Genomic DNA, 23,973 nt, shown 5'->3' on the forward strand with positions numbered 1-23,973 from the left:
CTTATTTCTTTTTAAAATATATACTTTGAATGTGGCATAAAAAGAAACTCTACTTCTCAGGAAGATTATTTAGAGAGACATACATAAGTTTATTATATTTAGAGAGGAAAAGTTCTGTACATCAGACATAGATACGAAACATTTCAAATCTGAACTTTCTAGTTCTACTTCAAACTACACTAAGAGAAGTCCAAAATCTAGCTAGTTTTCTGTTCTTAATTATTCTGATCCCTCCGCCTGGGAAAAAAACAGCATAAAACAAGATAATTCCTTTCTATCTTCAGGTCTGTTTCTACTAGTCTACATTGTGTAAGGTGACATAGTCCTTAAAAAAATCATTCTGCCTTAAAGTGTTGATTTGAACCAGAAAACAAAAACAAACAAGTGTTTGTTCAATAGCTGATACAGAGAAAAAGGTACCAAATCCTCAAGTAGTTTAAAAATGTTAGAATGGGAAAATACAATATATGACAAAAAAATCACATGCAATTTCATTATCTTGAGGCTCTAAAATCATGCCATCTTTGTATTTCCAGTGTATGCATAATACCTGAAAGGGACAACTTATTGGTGAATCACTTCAACTCTACCTGAAAGAATTACGATACAACAGAAGAAAGTTACTTAATTTATTATACAAAATATAAATATTTAAAGAAAAAAGAGTATGTTAAAAATCAAAGTCATACCTTACTATCATACATAGAGAATACATATACATACAGAGTACTATGACCATAAATATGGAAGGGATTCAGAGCTACGGTTTCTTAAGAATCCAACATATTTGGATTCAAATACAACAATGCCAGCTGTTACCCATTATATAATATAACTCTAAAAATTACATAATCTCTCCAAGACCTCATTTCTTTACCTTAAAATAAAATGCCACCAATCTCACAAGGTTACTGTAATGATAAATAAGATAACACATGTAAACTACTTAGCATGGAGCCTGATACTGAATATGCATTCAATGAAGAATAGCCTTTATTACCACTATTTCTTCAGTAACAAAAAGAGACCGAATTTTAATTCCAAAGTTCATGTTTAAGCTTCAGTGTCACTGGTACCTGATTTCTATGCCTTTTTTCCAGTGAAACCACACTCACTAAGGTTATGAGTGACCTCCAAATTGCCAAATTCTTGTGAATATGGTCAGTTTTTATGTTTCTGACTTCCCCCTTTTTGAGTCTTAACACTCTACTCTCTTTAAAACAGATAGGGAGTTAACTGAAGTATCGTGTGCTCTCCCCACCACCACTTCTTAGGGTACTATCCCTTTCCAGACTTTCAAATGTCGAGCTTCTCTCAATGTTCTATCCTTGGTCCTCTTTTCCTCTCTACTGCATACTCTCTCTGGGTAATTTCAATCCTTTTCATGCTTTTAACTCTAATCTACATGCTTATAATCTCCAAATCTATCTCCTAGAGATATTTAGAGCCCACACATCTCTAAATTTCAGACTGATATTTCCAATACCTACTGTAAATCTCAACCATGCATTCAACAAATACGTACTGAAGGGGAAGAAAGCAAAGGAAATAAATATTTATTAAGCACCTAATTATTATCTGCCGGATATTTTACATCACAGAAAAGTAACGCACCCAAATCACACCACAAGTAAGAGATAAAATTCAAATAACAGATCTGTATATCTGTAAAGTCCCTGATATTTCTGCTATGCTACACTGCCTTTCGGATGCATCCACAGTAGGTCACAAGGCACTAGGATTACAAAAATAAGTAAGGCTCAAATAATTTAGATAAAATACAGGTTCATGGATAATACTTGGGCAAATGCATAGCTAGCTTAACAACTGTATTGATTCAACAGAATTTATTGAGAAGCTACAGCAAAGTCGCTACTTATCAAAACGTCACAGTTTGGTAGAGGAGATTGATTTCGTTAAAGCATTAATGACAATCTATCAAGATTATAACCTACGGTCAAGATAAAACATGTAACATACAGGAATGGGGGGTGGACGAAAGGGGTACAGGGAAGATTCCTAGAGATGTATAAATGAGGATTTAAAAGATAAGCATGTGTTTAGCTGATAAATTTAGAGTGGGAGGGCATTCCAGCAGAGGAAACAGTAAACATAATGGTCCGTTCTAAAAAATCTAAGTATGGCAGGCCACGGTGGCTCAGCAGGCAAGAATGCTTATCTGCCATGCCAGAGGACCCGGGTTCAATTCCCGGTGCCTGCCCAGGTCAAAAAAATAAAAGGCCAAGTAATTCAGATAACAGACAGGAGTGACACCTAATATACAGACAAGGGTGGATGAGATTATGGACAGCCTCAAGTGCCTTTCTCTAGAAATAAGGAAAATGGGCAACTCAGAAATATTTTAGGATCTTGTATTCAAAGAGTTGTTGATAACTCCCAGGTTTCTGATTTAGCTGACAGTGTATCCAGGAAGAAGAGTAAGAGGTGACTACTTCAGAAATCATAAAAACAAAAAAAAAACCCAATTAAGGCACAAATAAATAAAGATTAAAAAGTGAAAAATTATGTTTTACACATGATGAATATGAAGTGTTACTGTTTTGCCACATTTTAGCCAATTTAATCTAAGCCCACAACAATGGCTCAAAATCCTACTTATCCTTGGTTAAGAGCTCACTTATATTCCTCAATGCTCATATCATCATGCTATTCCCTGATACATCCACGACCAAAATATCTGCATCACATGAGGTAATAATAGCCTAGTGACCTCAGGAAAAAGATTCCAGTTAAGCCTGGAGATATATAAAGTTCAGGCTCTGAACTCAGAGAACACCTGAGCTAGTAACCTAGCTAGACCACTAACCAGCTAAGTGACCCTGACCCAACACTTAATTTCACTAAGCTTCAATTCTCTCATTTGTAAAAAAGGGGTATCACTTGTTTGTCTCCTGAGTTGTTCTGAAAATTAAATGAGAAAATTCATTTATTATGATAAGAATCCAAAAAATGTTAAGAAAAGGATGAAAAGGGACATACTGGTATAAAGGTCAAAAAAAACGCTTTTATTATAGTTCTTCCTATTTGGAAGCTTTTCACCCAGATCTTTAGAAGGCTATCATTTCTCTAAGCCTTAAAAACAAAATATCTACCATCAATGGAACTTTGATATAGATAAGCATAATGCCTTGCAAAAATTAACTAATTTCATCCTTATTTCAGATTCATTATTGTCCCTATAAATATGATTACCTTCATTTTACAAGGAAAATGATGTGAAAATTTAAGTAGCCTATCCAAAATCACACCAACATAAAGTACTCTAGATTCTATTCTTCTGAATCCAAACTGCTATCTCAATATAATGTCAGGAACTCTTCAATGAGAAGTAGAATAATGTAATAGAAAATCTTACCCATATTTGTAGTCACAAGATGGGTTCACACTATCTTAAACCTTAGTCAACTTTAATCACCCTGATCCTCAGTTTCTTCACCTGCAAAATACTGGCAATCATGATCTGCCTTGTAAGTATGTACCTTGCTTACAAATTTAAGCTCCTTGAGATGGGAAAAATGTCATAATTCTTCATATTTCTCATAAAATATATGTAGTTTTTTAAAAAAAAAGCTCTTTACATCAAAATTCCTTATAAATGTGTATCTATATTAAATTAAGACATGCTACCAATTACAGCAACTCATAATCAAAATTTTTTAATTTCTCTGTACAAGCCCTAAAAACAGTCTACATAATTTTAAACTACAAGCATCTACAACATTAGGAAATTAATAAATAGCTCTATCAATATTATATTTTTTCTAATGGTTCTCAGATACTCTCTGGGTACAGGAGACAGAAACTTTGTCTCAATACTTTATCAGTCAAGTATCCTGTTTTACAATAGCAAAAGTGCCAACTCTTAGGATACAAGCAGATTCTGCATGTGACAAAGAATTATTGACCCATTTATGAAAGCAAACTAAACTTCTGTATCATTTATAATAATTAACAAAGTAATATTAAGTTCCTTTATGTAGACCACAGCCTGACGATGTCTTGATTTAGCCTCAAAACCATAAGCAAATGAATTTCCATTGTTTAACCAGACCCATTTAATGGTATTTGCTAGGAAAGTAAAACAGGTACATTCATTTAAGGTCTACTGAACTTTATGGTATGGCCCAAAAGAATAATGAGGGTTAAAAATATAATTAAGTTCCTTATATCTAATTTAACATACTGAAAGCTCTTAATACAAGTTGAAAATAAATTTTTTTCAATAATGGAACACAACCGTATGTTCTTTTTTTTATTTCTTGAAGTAAACTGGCTTGACAAATTTCTTCAAATATCTATAATAATTCTCTTTAGAAAACAATCCTTTCTGCCCTAACTTTTTAAATCTATTTCTAAGACAAATGAAAATCAAGGATTTCAAAATAGAAAAAGGAGTGGAATGATCCTCAAGAAGGGGCAAGGTAAGCACGCGAATTTGCACCAACCAAATTATGGGCACAGAAACACTACCATTCATAAAGTCACATTCTTTCTGTATTTCTGACAAATTTCTAATATCAAACGCCCTCCCAAGGGACATAAGAAAGAATGGTACATCAATCTCTGCTTCTGGAAAATATCCGTCCGGTTTCATGAACTACATTGGAAAACAGGAATCAAGGATGGCTTCGGTTACCAATTTCAAAGTTTAACTAAAACTTTTTTAATCTGACAGTTCTGCTTGATACAAGAACAAAAGGTCTCTACTCCCTCCGCATTCCCCACCTCCAACAAAAGGACCTGTCCCTTTTCACACAGTTAATTCATATTTAGCTTAGAGTTCATGACCTGCTTTCAAACACAGAGTTCCTAGAACGGACTAAAACTTTGTGACCCCAAGAAAGGGGTTGGGGGGGGCTGGATACGGTACACCGGTAGCTCCAAAAATGCCTTCAAGTCCAAGGCTCAAACGGCAAGTGACACCTGACAACTAAGACACTAGGAACGCAACATCCTTGGAGGGCGTGTCCCGCAAGCGTGCAACGTAGCACATCTTCAGAACAGGCCATTCATTAACTAAGGGAGGATCACTTGGCCAGCCCTGCGCCGCCCGCGCCAAGCCCGGCAGGCTCGGCGCCGCTGCGTCCCTTTCCCGCAGTCCACCGCGCCACCGGCGTCCGCCGTCACCCACACCCTAGAGAAAGTGAATTCTCTCCCGTCGCCCCCGGGCTGAAGGAGCTTAGTCCCCTCAGCCTGGTTCGCACAGTCGGGCCGCGCCGACCTCTCTCTCACCAGTCGCTAGATGAAACTGCGCCAGTGATCTCCGCCGAGTCGGCACACAGCCGCGCAGGGACTCATTCTCAGTGACCGCAGCAAAAGAGACCAAAAGGCGCCAGGAGTGCCCGTCCCCAAGGTCGGTTGAGCTCCGACGGCCGCTGCAACTACTGCCGCCGATTAACAAGCCCCGAGAAGAGAGGCAGGGAAAGAGGGCCAGAGCGGGCGGTAGGCAGGAATAAGACGGACTTTGATTGGCTGGGGCTCGTGTATACTTCATGTGGATTGGCTGGATGTCTTCCCGGAGGCCTCGCGTGGCAGTACCCTAAAAGCTTGACCCTGCCGGCCTTGGGGTTGCCAGCGCAGCCAGGGGCGGGGAAAGACCGTAACTGGGGGTTATAGGCCCTCAGAAGCGGTGGGAAGGACCATTTTGAGGTCAATCCAGGTAGAAATATCTCTCTGTTGGACGGAGGAAAAGCCTGGAGTGGAGAATTCAGAGGAAGACTTTGGCCGGATGCCCTGGGCGCCAAGTCACCACAGCAGAAATCGACTACGTAGGCATCATGCATAGAAAAGAGTTTCCTCCCTTTACCCTGGTGGTGGGGTCACTGGAAAAACAAAAGCCTCCTCCTCCGGAACCTCAGCCTTGCCCCTTGCTGACTCGCTTATACACCCGGATTATCCGGGATAAGGAACATAATACTGTCTTCCTTATATCGTCACCATGAGACCAGCTACTGATTGTGGTCATGCCAGTAGGTGCTGGATGCCAGGCTTCCACAGCCCCAACCCCTAAGCCCCTACCTTTTAGGGCCATTTTTAAAATAGTCAGAAAAAAAAAAAGTGGGATGGAAAGAAAGTAGACAATAATCAATACTAGGGTACCGAATAGGAAATATACTCAATGCCTAATACATGAAAATGTTTGTTCAAGGAGGAGTAGTGTGACTCAGAACAAACAACACTAGAAGTCAGGAGTTGGCTGTACAGCTCTGCCACATTGTCAGTTGGACAAGTTACTTAGTCATAAAATAAAGGAGTTGGACTGGATGTCTTCTGAGGGCACATTCAGCTTTACTCCCTTTTTTTCTGTAGTCTCCCTTGTGGAAAGGTAAGTGAGTCTGGTAGTGAAGGGGAGGGACTAACTAAAACCCAGGTCTCCTGCTACTTCCTCTTCCCCATGCAATATAACTTCTGCCTGGATTTATAATGTATGTAGATATAATTCAACTGACAACTATAGCCACAATAAGAGACAAAGTTAGCAAAGCTGAGAGTTGGTTCTTTGGAAAGATCAACAAAATTAATAAATTTCTTACTTAAGTTAGCAAGAAAAAAAAAGTAAGAAGAGCTTTAAGAGACTGAAAGTGTACCCTGCTTGCAAAGCTAACGAGTTAGCCTGCCAGCCACAGTTTCATGGATGCTGGCAACAAAATGAGATTCCTGGTTTACAAGAACTTTATTACTCATGGCGTCATGAACTAATTTAAGTAGGTTCCTTTTGGGCCCCAAGGCCTTCTTAATAACACAGTGTGGCCCTGGTAGATGTAAATACTGTGGATTGGCATCTCAACTAAGGAACCCCAAGTTTGGAGAACCTTAATCTTTTATAATGGGCTGCAAACAAACCTACTTGACCTTTGCTCCTGAGAGAGAAATTATCTTTATTATACTGGACAGTAAACAAACTGGCCCACTGCTCTTTCTTCACTATTTACCAAGTTTATTTACTATACAGACATTCTTGAAAATACAGTCCATAGCCTTTTACTCTGTACTGTCATTGCCTGTCCTAATTTGCCAGGATGCTCTGACATAAACCACACAATAAATTGGCTTAAACAACAGGGATTTATTGACTCAGTTTTGAGGCCAGAAGTTCAAAATCAAAATATCAGCAAGGATTGCTTTCTCCTAGTAATCTGTTCTGGGACTGGCTGCTGGAAATCCTTAGGCTTGTATATCTAATTTCCAGTCACACAGCGATCTCCTCTCCTTTTTCACTATTGTGATCTGGATTAAAATCTGTAGCTCAGAAATTCGGATTTAAGGGATGGTTATGATTACTGAATTCTTGTGTAGATGTTCCTTTTTGCTTTCTGGTGTAGTAGAGTAGACAGAGGGAAATACCTGAAATCTTTGAGTTGTAATCTGTAATCCAGCTGCCTTGATCTGTGATAATGACTATATAGCCTTTATCTTGTGCCCTTGTGATTGTAAAACCCTTGTGACTAATCTTCACTTATACCCATTTATCCAGTTTTTCAATTTAGAGGCATTTGACCACTAAGACAGCCCCTAATTATTATTGAAGGGTCCTGGGTCAGTTCAGAACTAACCCACTCCAAGTCCAAATTTATCTTAAGTGGATCTAACCAAAATGGGCCCACCTGACATGTGCCCATTTAAAATCTTAAATTTTTAAATCTATAAGCCACCTATACCTCATTATAATACTAAAAATCATGGCCATCATCATACTAAGGCCACCATTTTCTTACATATGCCCTGTGACTAAGCATGTAATCAATCTGTGCATGCTCAATAATTGAATCACCTTTAATCACATCGTCTGGGCCATTCTACTCATTATGTTAAAACCTGCCCATCTTTTAATACTATGAAACTGTCAGAATTACTGCAATTGAGAGAGACAGATTTTTGGGCCAATAGGCCATCTGATCTCCTGCTATGCACCTAGTAATAAACTTTTTCTCTCTTTGAAACCCTGGTGTCTCAGGAATTGGTCATTTGAGCACATGGGACAAAAGAATCCACTGCCTTTGTCCAGTAACAGGTCTACCTTTATTAAGTTGATCACACCTGAATAGAACTTTGAAAGGTCCTCTTCACAAATGAATCCACACCCTGACTCATCCTAATATATTCAAAGATACTGTTTATAAGGGATTGACCCCCCACAGGGAAGTGGATTAAGATTAAGAACACATGTTGTTGGGGTACATAGTTCACCTATGTGCTGATTTGAAGCTATGTACCCCAGAAAAGTTCAGTTTCTTTTCATCTATTCCTGTGAGGGCAGACCTATTATGGGTGGGACCTTATGATTAGATTGTTACAATTGAAATGTAACTCACCCAATTCAAGTTGTGTTTTAATCCTTTACTGGACTCCTTTCTGAGGATAAAAGACAGAACTCAGAGAATTCAGAGAAAGAAACAGTGAGAGAGAGAGAGAGCTTAGAGAGAAATGCCCCAGAAATGCTAAGAGAGAACCCACTGAAACATAGGGAGGAGGCCATTGGAACCAGGACCTGAAAGCAACAAAACCCAGTAGTGAAGGACCAATAGATGCTGGCCATCTGCCTTCCCATGTGACAGAGAAACCCCAATGCCAGCAGCCTTCCTCTTGATGCCTTAATTTGGACATTTTCATAGCTTTAGAAGTGTAAATTTGCAAAACTAATAGAACACCACTATAAAAGCCAACCAATTTTTGGTATATTGCATTCTAGCAGTCTTAGCAAACCGAAACAACCTGCTGCAATGCCTCTGCAAACAAGATGTACAAAACAAAATGTTCCCAATTGTGCTGGTTTGAAATTATGTACCCCAGAAAACCGTATTTTAATCCTAATCCCATTTTGTAAAGGCAGCCATTTCTCCTAATCCCTATTCAATGCTGTACATTTGAGGCTGTAATCAGATCATCTCCCTGGAGATGTGATTTAATCGAGAGTGGTTGTTAAAGTGGATTACATAACAACATGTCTCCACCCATTCAGGTGGGTCTTGATTAGTTTCTGAAGTCCTTTAAAAGAGGAAACATTTTGGAGAATGAAGGAGATTCAGAGAGAGCCAGAGAAGAATGACAGAGCCACGAGAAGCAGAGAACCCATTAGCCAGCAAACTTTGGGGATGAAAAAGGAAAAAGCCTCCCAGGGAGCTCCATGAAACAGGAAGCCAAGAGAGATAGCTAGCAATGTTGCCTTGCTTGCTGTTTGCCCTTTCAGCCAAGAGAGAAACTGTGACTGTGTTTGCCATGTGCCTTCTCACTTGAGAGAGAAACTCTGAACTTCATCAGCCTTCTTGAACCAAGGTATCTTTCCCCGGATGCCGTTGATTGGACATTTCTATAGACTTGTAATTGGGACATATTCTGGGCTTTAGAACTGTAAACTAGCAACTTATTTAATTCCCCTTTTAAAAACCATTCCGTTTGTGGTATATTGTATTCTGGCAGCTAGCAAACTAGAACACCAACAAAAACAATAGTTACCAATATCAGGAATTAGAGGGTGGTGACTGTTTTTCTTTCTCTTGATCATACTACCAGTCTTACTCCTCCCATACCCTTACATCCCCACCACCTCAACCTAACTACCTTGAAACTAATCTTGCAGCTGAGGTACTGCAGTAAAAAGAAGGAAGACAGCCTCAAAAACAATATACCTCCCCCAAAACATTCAACTACAGAAAGCAGAGGCCATAATCATGGGAATCTATCCTTGAAAAGGATAGTAGGAGGCTCTGTCATCACTAGACCTATCTTCACACAGGGCAGAAACCTCTCACACAGATGGCAATTACCTTAGATATCCTTAGCAAAGGCAGTTCTAGAGCTTTCCTCAGTCATGCTGCAACTAGCAACACTCTCCCCTCCCTCTGTTAAGAAAGTCTTCCTTATTAAATCCCTCTCACGCAATTTCCCTTGCTAAGAGGGTATGTATCTTCAGCAAAAGAAAGTAGGTGGTCAAAAAATGTGTTCCAAGAGTCCATGCTCTTAACCCTTAAATCATACCACCTCCACGATCAGGATAGAAACCATTAAAATATGGTTGCTTTCTGCAAAAATCTTAAGTAAGTAGCTCAGGGTAGCTTTTTGTATTTGTTTGTTTTTTTGAATTTACCCCTTTCCCCAGGCGGCATCTCAAAGCAAGAACTTTTCTCTTTCCTTTAATTGGGCGACTCTGAAGAAGCTACTTCACTCATGCCAAGAGGGAAAAGTAAGTGCCACTCAGTCATTTCAGCTGAATCTCAAGAGCAGGAGGTGAGGTTGGGCTCACACAAGGCCTCTATTGTTTCAGCAGCTGGCCCCTGTCAATTGTGAGGGAAGTGCAAGGAGTACTCTGATCTCAAGTGCAAGCCCGGCTGACACCCAGAGACTTAACTGTCAGCTGTCTCCCAAGACCTTTCTGGGGTCAGTGGTTCTGAACACTTCTAGGTATTATTCAACTATAACATGTTTTCCCAAAAAAGAGGCTCCTGAGCCAGCCTGTGCCCCCTGAGCCAAGATTGGCCTGGAGGCTGGGAGAACAGCGAAGGTAGAGAACAGGAGTGACTGGGTTACCTGGTCATGTTAAGGCGAGTGAGGGAGAGGGACAGCCCTCTGCTAGTGTTTTGCTTTTCCTTAAAAATAAGCCCAGTAACCCTTTCCAACAGGAACAAAGTTAAAATGGGCATAACCCAAATACCACTAAAGATTGGGAGAAAGATCAAAGGAGTAGGAAAAGTTATATCAGAGAAGTTAGGATTGACTTCTTTCCTAACTTTCCTAACTTTTAAATGACTATGATTGCTGAATCATTATACCGATATTTCTTTTAATCTCTAGGACCTTAGAGCAGCTAGAAGTAAAAACCTAAAATTATGGAATTGTAACCCATACCCAACTCTGAAATTTGTTCTATAACTACTTGTTACGAGGTACTTTGAAATTTATTGCTTTTTTGTATATATGTTATATTTCACAAGAAAAAAAATGTTGAAATAAGAGTTCATAGTGTTGAAGAGTGCTGTGATAACTATTGTTTTTTTATTTCTTTGCTTTATATATATGTTATACTATACAATAAAAAAGTTAAAAAAAAAAAAGGAAGAAAGACAACTTCAGACCCTAATTACTCTACCACTCTCACAGACAACCTCCCCACCCCTTTTCTCTATCATTACAGCTCTTACACTACCCAGATACCTGAGAGACTCCCAAATAGATAATTCCTTATCTGTCTCCTCCTTTCTCGCATCCTTTACAGATTCTAGGTGGCCTAATTACCTCAAAAATATTCTGAACTAAGCAGTCTCAGTAAATCCCTCACCCACCCCAATGATCAACCCCCCCTTATTATCTTCCAGTGCTTTTCCTCCAACCCACTCCCAGCCCTAAAAAGCTTGTGGTCCTTTATTTTGAGGGAATTGAGTTCTAATCTCTCTCCCTTACTGTAGCAATCCCTGACTAAAGGCATTCTTATTTGTTTAACATTTTCCAGTACAGTTTTTTCTTTGGCAGTGGCTATCACTGTAGATCTGACAGACATTAAAAAGAAAAATAAGAGAATATTGTAAAACATTAAGTTAAAAAAATTCAACATCTAGGGTTAAATCCACAAATTCCTTCAATGATACAAGTTACAAAAATTGACACAAGATAAAATCTGAATAACCCTATTCATTATCAAAAACTTATTAAAGAAATGAAATTCGTTATCAAAAACTTACCACACACATACACACAAAAAATTCCTGGCCCACTTGGTTTCATTTGTGAATTCTATCAAATAATGGAGGAGGGAGGTGGCAATGTTACACAAATATTTCAGAAAATAGAGGACAAGAGAACCTCATTGTATGAGTTTAGCATAGTCCCAATACCAAAATCTGACAAAAGCATTGCAGGAAAAGAAAATTAGAGACCAAAATCTTTCATGATCATAGATGCAGCAGTCATTATTGAATTCAGCTCTATATAACAGTGATAATCCAGCAATATATAACAATGATAATCATAACCAGGCACAGTTACCCCAGTAATACAAACTTGTTTCAACATTTGAAAATGAATGTAATTCACCATATTAAACAATAAAAGAAAAAAAAATTGTTATTTCAATAGATGCCAAAAAAACATTTGAAAAAATTAAACACCCATCCATGATGAAAATGCTGAGATAACTAGGATTTAAAAAGTATGTCTTCATTCTGATAATGATCACCCATAGGATATCTACTGCTAACATCGTAACTAAAGGTGAAGGACTGATGCTTTTCCCCTAAGATCAGGTACAAGCAAAAAAATCAATTCATATCATTTCTATTCAAGCTTAGATTTTAGCCGTTATAGTATGGAAAAAAGAAAAGAAAAAGGCAAAAAAGATCAGAAAGTAAGAAGTAAAACTATCTCCATTTACGGAAAACATGATTGCTTATATAGAAAATCCTAAAGATTCTGCAAAACATCTAGATCTGAATTTCTTTAAGTCTCAAGGTAATGATTACTGTACAAAAATTGATTGTAAATTGAATTGAGAGTGCAGAAATAGACCACCAAATCTATGGTCAACTGATTTTTGACAAGACCCCCAAATCCTCTGAACTGGGACAAAATAGTCTTTTCAATAATTGGGCATGGAAGAACTGGATAGCAATAGCCAAAAGAATGAAAGAGGACCCCTATCTTACACCCCATAACAAAAATTAACTCAAAGTGGATCTAACACCATAAAGCTTCCAGAAGAAAATGTAGGGAAACATCTTCAAGCCTAGTAATAGGAGGTAGCTTCCTAAACTTTACACCCAAAGCACAGCAACAAAAGAAAAAGCAGATAAATGGGAGCTTTCCAGCAAGCCAAAATTGAAGAACAGAAAAGATGGAAGCCCGGTTCAAGGGACCCTCAACATCAGATGATTGGACACACAAGGATAAAGAAAAGCACATATATCAGTGATGAAGAAGAATTTAGTGATTAAAATTTATATTTATTATGTAAAAAATGTTAAAATTAAAAAAAATCTTAAGTATAAAGTTCAATTGGAGACTAAAGATTACTTTTAGAACTTTACACATAAGAACCTTTGACACTAAGCCACAAGTTTGGTTTATTTGGGCATAAAATTCCAACCAAACTCCAGATTTGAGAGTCATTTGGATGGACAAATGGTTTCTTGTGGTGTTTTAGTCTAATGAAACTGATGACAGAAAAGGGGAAAAAAACTATCAAAAGCAGGCAAAATGAGAAGTATCTTCTATCCCAGGAGTGGCTTCTTCAGTGGACCAACCTCAATGCATTATTGATTTGACAAAGCCTCTACTTCAATGATATCTGTCTCAAAATGGCTCCAAACGACTTCTGTACTGCAAAATAAAGCCAAACTCTGGAATCCAAAAAAAAAAAAAAAAAAAAAAACAGAGGCAGATAAATGGGAACTACTCAAAATCAAATGCTTCTTCATCTCAAAAGACTTTGTCAAAAAAGGTAAAGAGGCAGCCAACTCAATGGGAGAAAATATTTGGAAATCACATATCAGACAAATGTTTGATGTCCTGTATACACAAAGAAATCAACTCAACAACAAAAGAACAAACAACCCAATTACAAAATGGGTTAAAGATATGAATAGGCATTTTTCTGCCTATGGCTCAAAAACACATGAAGAGATGTTCATTTCCATTGGCTATAAGGGAAATGTAGATCAGGACTACAATAGGATACCACCTCACACCTATAAGAATGACTGCTATTAAACAAACAGGAAACTATAAATATTGGAGAGAATGTGGAGAAATTCGGACCCTTTTGCACTGCTGGTGGGTGTGGACCATGGTGCAGACACTATGGAAGACTGCTTGGCAGTTTCTTATGAAACTAAATATAGAATTGCCATATGACTCAGCAATAACACTACTTGGTATATACCCAGAAGAGCTGGAAGCAGTGACAAACATTTGCACACCAATATTCAGAGCACCATTATTCACAATAGCTAAAAGATGGAAACAAACCAAATGTCCATCAACAGATGAATGGATTAACAAAATGTGGTATATACATACGATGGGATATTATGCAGCAGTAAAATGAAATGACATCCTGAAGCACATGACAAGATGGATGAGCCTTGAGGACATAATGCTGAGTGAAATAAGCCAGACACAAAAGGATAGATACTGGATGATTCCACTTTTATGACCATGGAAAAGGTAAAATCAGAGGCTTATAATACAGAACATAGGGTACTTAGAGATTCATAGAAGCTAGAGATGGGTGAATGGTTAGCTAGGGAGGTTGAATTTCAATGTAAGGGAATAGATAGAAGTAAAGGTGGTTCCTAGTGGGTCTGTAAGTAATATTGCCATATTGTAGATGAACAAGATTGGAAGGGGTTGTATAGACCTACATGTCCCACTGATTAACACCAGAAATAGAAATTAGTTCTTGCAAGAACTACTTCAAAGGTATGATTCATGTACAAAGAGTGCTTAAGTCCAGAGTGCAGGGGGAAAGCTGCTGTTGCATGCTGTGGGCTATATTTAAAAGGAAAACATCAGCACTACCACAGCAACAGCAGAGGTAAATAATGGGGTGAGGGACAAGAGTTAAGAGGAGGTTTAGAGCTCCTGTTTGGTAAGGGTGTGTTTATTGGGTTTCTTTCTCTTGGGAACAAAGAAATTATCTAAACTTGAGAGTGTTGATGGACTGTGAACTTTGGGCACTATACATGATCCCTGATGAATGCAGGTGGCTGAAGGATGCACTGACTGAGAAGTAGCTTGGTGAACGATGGTGTATACTTATGAACGAATATTGTGCTGCTACAAAAAAGGAACGAAGTTATGAGACAAGCAATGATGCGAATGAACATATGGGACATTTGGTGAGGCAAAATAAGCCAGAAACAACAACGATGGTATGGTCTCCTTTAGAAAATGCTTACAACAGGGGCCTAGATTGTAAGCTTCTAGAGCAGGCACATTTTGTCTAAAGTGGTAATTAATGTTTCTGGATTTCGAGAGGCTGTTGTATATATATCCTGATATTTAGAGATAAGAATGAAGCCAATCAGGTTGGGGTTAAAGTAATTCAGAACACAGGGTTAAGGAAGACAATGTCTATATTTTAGAACCCATACTCTTTGAGACTAAAGGAAGAAAGTTTTATTTGGTCTGGAACCAAAATTTTCTGTAGCACATGATCTCACTCAATCTATCTGTATAGCTCACTTGAACAACTGAAACATAGGGAGCCCAGAATAAGAGTGAGGGCCTGTAATCCTGTATGCCTAAAGTAATGCTTGACTACATCCTAGAGTAAATTAAGCAGATAATCAAAAAATATTGGCAAAGTCCCTTGAGGAATGGGAGAAAAAACATGGAACTATTAAAGCTTTACCATCAAGAAATCCCCTGCTACTGTGTCAATCTTTAGGAGCACCCAAATCAATAGGCCATGCCCTCGATCATGAGGCTTTACTCTTGTGAAGCTTAGGTAGGTAGCAGAGACACTTAGAGTACCTATGGGTATGCCTAAGAGTTACTTCTAGAGGACCTCTTCTTGCTCAGATGGGCTCTCAGTCTCTCTAACCCAACTCCGCAAGTGAAATCATTGCCCTTCCCCCTACATGGGACATGACATCCAGGGGTGAAAGTCTCCCTAGGATGAATCTGACCCTGGCACCATTGGATCAACAATTCCATCCTGACCAAAAGGGGGAAAGAGAAGTGTAAATAACAAAGTATCAGTGGCAGAGACAGTTCAAATAGAGTTGCGAGGCTACTCTGGAGGTTGCTTTTATGCAAGCTTCAGTTAGACCTTGCTACCTATCATAACCTGCCAACCCCCAACCAGGATCACTCCAACCAATCCTAAAGAACACCTAGGGCAATATATAAAATTCCACAAGGGTTCCGTATGCTAGTATAACTTTTCAGCAACCTACAACCCGCAGATGGTTCCCCAGACCAGATAAATCCTGAAACCTAGAGGGCCCAGCTTCTCCAGAACATCATATAGTTCCATCTCCCTACCTCATGTTAGTGACAGACCCTTCCAACATGAAAAAATTAAAATGGCCATAGAAAGATCAAAGGTGATGGTGGAGTTATACAGAGAAGATAGGATTTAACAAATGAATATAATTGCTGAATCATTAAATTGATATCTCTTTTAGTCTCCAGTATCTTAGAGCAGCTAGAAGTAAAAACCTAAAATTGTGGAATTGTAACCCATTTCAAACTCTGAAATATGTTCTACAACTAATTGCAGTGCTGTGCTTTGAAACTCATTACTTTTTTGTGTATATGTTATTTTTCACAAAAAAGGAAGAAAAAAGTTGATTGTAATGATAAAAAAAAAAAAAAAGCCTTCTAGCCTCCTATATTCTGGAGCAGCTAGAAGGAAAAATCTGAGATGATGGTATGTAGCCCATGACCAATTCTGGGATCTGTCCTGTAACTACTTGTTGAAGAGTGCTTTGAAAACTATTGCTCTTTTATTTATTTGCTGTGTATATATGTTATACTATGCAATTTTTAAAGTTTTAAAAAATCAATTGTATTTTTATATACTAGAAGCAAAAATAGAAAATTAAATTTAAAAGTCATTAATAGCATTAAGAAATTTAAAATGCTTAGGAAATAAATTTAACAAAAGGTGTACAAGATCTTTATGCAAAATGCTGCTAAACATTGTTAAAGAAACATTTTTAAAGATCTAAATAAATGGAGAGATATCATGGTCATCAATTGGAAGATTTGATACTGTTGAGTCAATTGGTTAATTGGTAAGTCTATTACACAATCTCATTCATAATCCCACCAAGATTTTCCTGGAGGCAATGACAAACTGATTATAAAAGGTGAATGGTAATGCAGACGCCTAGAATATCTAAAGCAATCATGAATAAAGAAGGAGAAAGATGGAAAACTTACACTATCTGACTTCAAGACTTACCATAAAGCTACTGTAATCAAGATGTGTGGTACAGCCATAAGGATTGAAAATAGATTAAATTAAACAGCTGAGGAATTAACCCACACTTATTCTATCACTTGATTCTCTTCAAAAGCTTGAAAGCAATAATCAGAAAAAATTTGATGTTAGACTTCATCAAAATTAAAAACTTCTGCTCATCGAAATATATCATTAAAAAATTCATAGTTAAGATACAGATTGGAAGAGAACATTTGTAAAATGTACATGAAACAAAACTCCTATAACTCAGCAATACAAAGAAAAAAACAGTTTAAAAATAGGCAAAAGATTTGAACAAATACTTCACAAAGACAGTATACAAGTGACCAATAAGCACTGAATAAGTGTTCGAAAACATTCATCCCTGAACAAAGCAAAATAAAACCATATTGAGATAGTATTACATACCCAGCAGAATGGCAGCAAGGATGTAAAACAGCAGAAACTTTCATATAGTCTTTTACTCTTGATTGGTCAGAAATTATACAACAACTTTGTAAAATGTTCTAGCATTTTTAAAAATTTTCACCACGTATACCACTTCTAGGTATTTACTCAAGAGAAATAAAAACATACGTCTATGAAAAAAATGTGTACATTAATATTTATTATAGCTATATTCATAATAACTCCAACCTGGAGACATTTGGGTGTTAGTGAAAAAATGGATAAATAGTGAAAAAATGGATAAATACATTGTGGCATATTCATACAATAAAATTCTACTCAGCAATGAAAAGGAATTAACCACTAATACACACAGCACCACAGCTGAATCCCAAATAAACAGCTAAGTGAAAGATACAAAAGAATACATACTGCATGATGCAATGTGTGTGAAGTTCTAGAACAAGCAAAATTAATCAATGGTAGGAAAAAACAGAACAACAGTTGCCACTGAAGGAATGGTATTAACCAAGGAAGTCTATGACAAAATTATCTGGGTGGTGGACAATATTCTATATCTTAATGGGGGTGTAGGTTACACAGTAGTATGCATTTGTCAAAACTCAACAAATGAACACTTACAATCTGTATGTAAATTTATCTCAAAAGAAAAAACTGTAAACAATTTGAACTTTAGCAGTGATTTTCATACTGACATGATCAGAGATAACGTGATTTAGTATGAAATGCAGCAAAAAAATGTAAGATAGATAAAAAGGTATATAGATAGGTAGATATATGATAAAGCAAATGAATTAAAATTTTAATTGAATAATCTTGGTGGATATATAGTAGTTGGCAGCAAAATTCATCAATGAATGGGCCTTATTTGATTTTAAGGCAAACTGTCAAAAAAAAAAAGAAACATTATATTGAAAAGGGATTGTGGTAAAATGGCAGAGTAGTGAGTTCCAAGTGCAGCCCTTCTATCAGACCAACTATGAAATAGACAGAAAATGTCTGAAACAACAATTTTTAAACTCCAGAGGCCAGAAGACTCCATACAGGATCCAAGGAAGAGCAAGAGGAAGAGGTTGATAAATTATGGTAAAGAACAGTAAATTGCTTTCTCCACAAGGTGGCTACCAGTGCCCATCCCCCACTCTCATGGCAGGCTGCCGTGGGGTCCATACCTTGGCTAACTTGCTAATGGCAAGGACATAAAAATCCTCTTCCCTGAGACCACAGGTGGGCATGGCTGATCACTGATCACAGCCTTTAAATCACTGGGGTCCTTACTCTAAGGGTAACCATTGTTTTAACCCACACTGAACAAAGGCAGTTGTGGCTGTTTTTTCAACCCACCTGGAAAAAGGCCACAACAGAAGAGATGTAAAGACATTATGCTTCCTTAACACTTTGGGGGACAGTTAGTTGAAGGGCTTCATCAGCTGAGCGTGCCAAGAAACTTTTTTGGAGAGCCATGGAAGACATGCTTGGTGACCCTCCTGACCCCCTTTCCCAAGCACTTTGGAGCTCATGTGTGCCACTTCATGAATCCTGGTCCTGTTTTGGCTGGGAAAGACTGACTTGGTAAAGTCCTCTTTAGGGTACACTTCCTCCAAGAATTTGCCCTCCTGGTAAAAAGCAACTTGAGACAAAGAAAGGAGTATAAATTACTATAGAACTGGACAATCTGGGTCAAAGACTCACCCACTTCAAACACCAGGGAGAGGGAGTTCTATCTCCTGGGAAACAGAGGGAACAACCAAACTTTTGTAAACAGGAGAACTCCAAGAGTCCAGGACAAGACACAGGCTCAAAAAGACAATGTAAACCCTACATACTGCATTTTCCTTAAACAGACCTTCCTGATAGGACAGCTGATGCTCAAGAAAATATGTCTTATCACTAGCTGATTACAAAACCAAAAAACAGGTCTCTCAGGGAATAAATTCCAGAACTAACATTTTAAAATATTAAAATATTATGGTGTGCAACAAAAGAGTACAAGACAAACACAGAAACAGGAAATGAAGGCCTTATCCAAACGAAAAGGATAAAAATCCAGAAAACACTAACAAATAAGATTAGAATGTGTACTTATAGTACAAAGCCTTTTTAAAAAATGATCTTAAAAATGCTCAAGTATATGAAGGAAAAACAAAGAACTAAAGGATATCAGAAAAACAATGAATGAACAATATGAGAGTCTAAGTTAAAAAAATAGAATTTTTTAAAAGGAAATTTTAAAAATAGAAATATTTTTTGTTTTGTTTTTTTTTATATATTTTTTCTTTATTAGAGAAGTTGTGGGTTTACAGAACAATCATGAATAAAAGGCAAATTCTTATTTACCACCCTATTATTAACACCTTGTATTAGTGAGGAATATTTGTTACAATTATGAAAGCACATTTTTATAAATGTGCTATTAACTATAGTCCATTGTTTGAACACTTTTTGTATAGTGTAGTTCCATGGATTTTAAGAAACCATTACCTAACACAAGGTCCTGAAGATGCTTTCCTACATTTTCTTCTGGGAGTTTGACAGCTCTGTCTCTTATATTTAAGTCTTTGATCCATTTTGAGTTTATTTTATGTATGGTATGAAGCAGGAGCCCTTGTTTTGCTTTGTTTTGTTTTGAAAATGGAGATCCAGTTTTCCCAGCACTATTTGCTAAGGAGACTATTCTTTCCCCCTTGAATAGTCTTTGCCACCTTGTCAAATCAGTTGGCCATAAATGTGAGGGTTGGTTTCTTTTTTTTTATTTATTTATGAAGCATAAGCACATATAAACACAAACATTCTTACCATATGATCATTCCATTCTTGTTATATAATCAATAACTCATAGTATCATCACATAGTTGTATATTCATCATCATGATCATTTCTTAGAACATTTGCATCAATTCAGAAAAAGAAATAAAAAGAAAACAAAAAAATCCGTACATACTGTACCCCCTACGTCTCCCTTTCATAAAAAATAGAGATTTTAAAAGGAACCAAGTAGAAGACCACAGTGACTGAAATGAAAAATGCCCAGGAGGATTTCAAGGGCAGATTGGAGCTGGCAGAAGAAAGAATCAGTGAACCTGAAGACAACACACTTGAACTGAGTCAGGCTGAAGAGCAGAAAGAAAAAAGAAATATTAAAAGTGAAAATAGCCTAAAGCAGCTATGGGACACTGTCACACCAAAATACACATTATGGGATTCTCAGAAGGAGAAGAAAGAGAGAAAGGGCAGAAGGAATAGCCAAAGAAATAATGACAGAGAGCATCCCAAACTCAGCAAAAGATATGAATGTGCACATCCAAGAAGCTCAGAGAAAACCAAACAGAATAAATCTGAGCAAGAACATACCCTGTCATATATTGATTACACTATCAAATGCAGAGGACAAGGAAAAAATTCTGAAAGCTGTAAAAGAAAAGCAATGTGTTACATACAAGGGAGTCCCAAATAGATTGAGTGCCAAATTCTCATCAAAAAACATGGAAGCAAGAAGCTGATGGATTGAAATACTTAAAGTGCTGACAGAAAACAATTACTAGTGAAGAATTTTATATCCAGTGAGGCTTTCCTTCAAAAATGAGGGGGAAATTAAGGCATTTCCAGATAAACATCATATAAAGAATATTAAGTACATCCTTCAACTTAACAACAGAAATATAAACAGCCCAATTTTGAAGTGGGCAAAAGACTTGAGTAAACATCTCTCCAAAGAAGATACATAAATGGCCAAAAAACACATGAAAAGGTGCTCAACATCATTAAGTATCAGGGAAATGCAAATCAAAACTACAATGAGACACAAATTCACATTGATTTGAATGGCTGCTATTTAAAAAACAGAAAATAGCAAGTGTTGGAGAGGATGCAGAGAAATAGGAACAGCCATTAATTGCTGATTGCAATGTAAAATGGTGCAGCCGCTGTGGAAGACAGTTTGGCAATACCTCAGAAAACTAAGTACAGAACTATCATATGACCCAACAATACCAAAAAAGAATACCCAGAAGAATTGAGAGCTGTTATTTGCACACCAATATTCATAGCAACATTAGTCACAATTGCCAAAAGTTGGAAGCACCTCTAGTGTCCATCAGTCAAAGAATAAATAAACAAAATGTGTATTTCATACAATGGAATATTATTCAGCTGTAAAAAGTAATGAAGTCCTGATAAATGCAATAAAATGGATGATCCTTGAAGACATCCTGTTGAATGAAGTAAGCTAGGCATGAAAGGACAAATATTGTATGACCTCACTGATTTGAAATAATTTGAATAAGCAAATTTATAGAGTTCGAATCTAGAATATAGGTTATCAGGGGATAGGGTAGAGATAGGGAATGGGAAATTAAGCTTAAAATGTGCAGGGTTCTTATTTGGAATGATGGGAATGTTTTGGTAATGGATGGTGGGGATGGTAGCACAACATTGTGAACATAATTAACTGCACTGAAGTATATATCTGTGCTGGTTTGAAATGAAGACCCTAGAAAAGGCATGTTTTAATCCTAATCCCATTTTGTAAAGGTAGCCGTTTCTTCTAATCCCTATTCAGTATTGTATGCTTGAAAGTATAATTAGATCATCTCCCCAGAGATGTGATTTAATCAAGAGTGATTGTTAAACTGGATTAGGTAGAGGTGTATTTCCACCCATTTGGGTGGGTCTTGATTAGTTTCTGAAGTCCTATAAAAGAGGAAACATTTTGGAGAATGAGAGATTCAGGGAGAGCAAAAAATGCTGTAACAACACAAAGCAGAGTCCACTAGCCAACGACCTTTGGAGATGAAGAAGGGAAGTGCTTCCAGGGGAGCTTCAAGAAACAGGAAGTCAGGAGCAAAAACTAGCAGATGATGCCATGTTTACAATGTGCCTTTCCCAGCTGAGAGAGAAACCCTGACTGTGTTCACCATGTGCCTTCTCATTTGAGAGAGAAAGACACTGAACTTCATTGGCCTTCTTGAACCGAGGTATTTTTCCCTGGCTGCCTTTGATGGGACATTTCTATAGACTTGCTTTAATGAGGATATTTTCTTGGCCTTAGAACTGTAAACTATCAACTTCTTAAATTCTGCTTTTGAAAAACCATTCTGTTTCTGGTATACTGCATTCTGACAGCTAGCAAACTAAAACAATATTTGAATGTGGTTAAAAGGGAAATGTTAAATTGAATATGTCATAATAGAATTTTAAAAATTTTAAAAATCTTTGGAAATACACTACACAGTGAACCCTAAGTTAAACCATGGACTATAGTTAATATTACAATTATAAAAATGTGCTTTCATCAATTGTACCACACCAATGCAATGTGGTAATTATAGGGTGATAATTGGGAATTCTATATTTTATACACGGTTATTCTGTAAACCTACAATTTCTCCAATAAAAAATAAAAATAAAGCTTTATGAGACATAAGAGGAAAATTTAACCTGGACTGGTTACTTTTTTTAGGTCTGTGTAGCAGATGCTGTCAGTACCCTGGTTTCACATAGTCCCTCACTCTTATCACTTTAATGCAAGCTAGCCAGAATTCACCATCTGCATTTCTTTGCTTGAGGGCTTTCTTTACCTGCTGAAGTCCTCTTTGCCTGCTTATGTGACTGCCTGCAAGTGCTGAGGAATTAATGCTCTCCTGGACCCCAGCCCCCTACAAAAGACCTTTCCTTTTCTGTCTTACTTCCCCATTTCCCTACTGGTATTTCTCCCCACCCTTACCCCACCCTAAATAGACTATTTGCAATCAAGTCTTTGTTTCAGTATCTGCTTCTGAAGGAATCCACCCTATGTCAATGGAATATGGGTATTTTAATTATGTTAAAAAAAAAAACAGAGTTCTTAATTTTTAGAGGTACTTCTGGAATATTTACAGGTAAAATTATTCTGTCTGGGATTGTTTCAAAATAGCCAACTGCTGGTGGGGAGAATGAGTGAAGATAGAGATGAAAGCATGGCAAAATGATGATAATGTTGAATCCTGGTGATGGCACATGGGTGCTCATCATACTCTTCTGTCTACTTCATATGTATTAAAAATTGTACTGAAAGTAATGTAAAGGAGCTAAGGATGTTAAAATTCCATTAGGAGGTTTGGACTTGAGCTACGGCCTATACTCAGCCAAGCATACTCACCTGAGGAAAACACTCATTTAAAAGCTAACCAGACTGCCATGCTGGAGACCCAGGTTCAATTCCCAGTGCCTGCCCATGCAAATAAATAAATAAATAAATTTTAAAAATTTATTTTTAAAAAAAGCTAACCAGAGTGAAAAAAAAAAGCTAGACAGAATACCTATTCATGAATATTCATAGCTACTTAATTTGTAATAGCCCCAAACTAGAAACAACCCAATGTCTTTTAAGGGTGAATAAGTTTAAAAAGCTATGATCCATTCATAACTCAACAATAAAAAGGAACTAACATTTTTTCTATTTATTCTCTCAAAATCCTCTTTATGCTCTTCTAGTGTCTTCTTGATCTCTTTTATGTTATTATCCATCCATTCATCTTATTTAATAGACTTATGTGAACCTCTTTGATTAGTTTTTCCAAAGCCTGTGTCTCCTCTGGTGTTTTAATTTGATCATTAGGCTGGGCTGTATCTGTCTGCATCATGAT

The 23,973-nt window shown here is 37.3% G+C and overlaps 1 protein-coding gene across 2 annotated transcripts in view; it reads right to left on the bottom strand.

Moving 5' to 3' along the window:
• The window catches only part of IBTK (inhibitor of Bruton tyrosine kinase), a 101,058-nt gene extending 95,572 nt beyond the window's left edge, over window positions 1-5,486 (bottom strand). For both annotated transcript variants that reach the window (XM_077162326.1, XM_077162325.1), the window contains exon 1: window positions 5,254-5,486. The gene's annotated coding sequence lies outside the window, so the exon portion shown is untranslated. The remainder of the gene's footprint in view (window positions 1-5,253) is intronic.
• Between the last annotated feature and the right edge of the window lie 18,487 nt (window positions 5,487-23,973).

Source organism: Tamandua tetradactyla, chromosome 5, assembly GCF_023851605.1.
Source record: "Tamandua tetradactyla isolate mTamTet1 chromosome 5, mTamTet1.pri, whole genome shotgun sequence".
Classification (NCBI taxonomy): Eukaryota; Metazoa; Chordata; class Mammalia; order Pilosa; family Myrmecophagidae; genus Tamandua; species Tamandua tetradactyla.